Below are 1,196 nucleotides of genomic sequence, written 5' to 3' on the forward strand. Positions count from 1 at the left end.
TGCTTCAAGCTCTACAAGCTGAGAATTAGTATTACCAGTCCCATTTTACACATGAGAAAACTGAGGTACCGAGGAGTTAGGCAGTTTGGCAAAGGTCTCACAGCTTTTAGTGCAGGCAAAATTCTAAAAAGAATTCTGCAGCTGGACTGTGGCTCCTGCAGTGATATTGGGCACTTTGTTCTTTTGGGCACTTGGCTGGGCCGTGCCTTGAGTAACATCACAGTGGGAGACCATGCCCCACTATCCTTTTGAAGACCTCTCATGTGTATTTTAGATCTGGGCAGGCAAGATTTTTTGGCCTGTGTAAGACAGTTCCATCAGTGCCCCATCTTTCCCTACTAAGTTACTTGAGTTAGTTGCAACCAGAGAGAACTTAGATGTTCACAGAGAAGGGCTGAGGGTGTGGGAGCAAAGAATTCCATCAATTATGTCTTAAGTAGAATTTGTCCTCGCAGTAGTGGTCTGTAGCCAGTGCCAAGCAGACCATTTCTGCCTGCCAATTGGGAGCTTCTTGAGGACAGGGTGTGTTAACCCAGCATGGGAGCTCTCTCCATCACTCCATAATGGCCACTAGTGAGATAAAGCTGCCTATGGTGGGCCCTCAAATATTTTCAAACTGAGTTCCCCTCTCACCCACCCCCAAACACACACACACACACATACATACACTCATAGGACTCAACTCGGGGGTCCTCTGTTTATTTTAATTGTCATCCCTACAGCTCAGATCCACTTGAAATGCAAATAAGAAACTGTCTTAAGGTTCTGAGCACTTATTGGTGTCAGTTATTTATCAGAGTAGCTGAGGACTTGGAAATCAGATTCCTCTTGAGAAAGGGGACAGAGAAACCTCACAGGTCCTTGGAGCCAAATGGAAGGGAGCAGAACTCCAGAGTTCAGAGGAAAAACCTCTTCGGCTTGGGAGAAAAAGCTATTGGATTAATTTGAAGGGCTCCTGTCAAGCTGCAGACTAGCCTTAGGAAACATGGCTGGAGGGAGAGACAGCCTCGTCATCAAAATCCCCACCCCTCAAAGGATAAACCTTGGCAGCCATGCTGCAAAGTCCCTCTTGACTTCTGGGCTTAGAGGAGTTCCAACTCTGGGAGTGAGTTTGGTCTTGTTTGGGTGCCAGGGTGGCTGCAGCCTCCTCCCCTGGCAGAGACCACAGGCCTAACTCTTTCCCACCCCACCCAACC

The sequence above is a fragment of the Rhinopithecus bieti genome, unplaced genomic scaffold (genome assembly GCF_001698545.2).
Source record: "Rhinopithecus bieti isolate Rb0 unplaced genomic scaffold, ASM169854v2 scaffold_3040, whole genome shotgun sequence".
Taxonomy (NCBI): domain Eukaryota; kingdom Metazoa; phylum Chordata; class Mammalia; order Primates; family Cercopithecidae; genus Rhinopithecus; species Rhinopithecus bieti.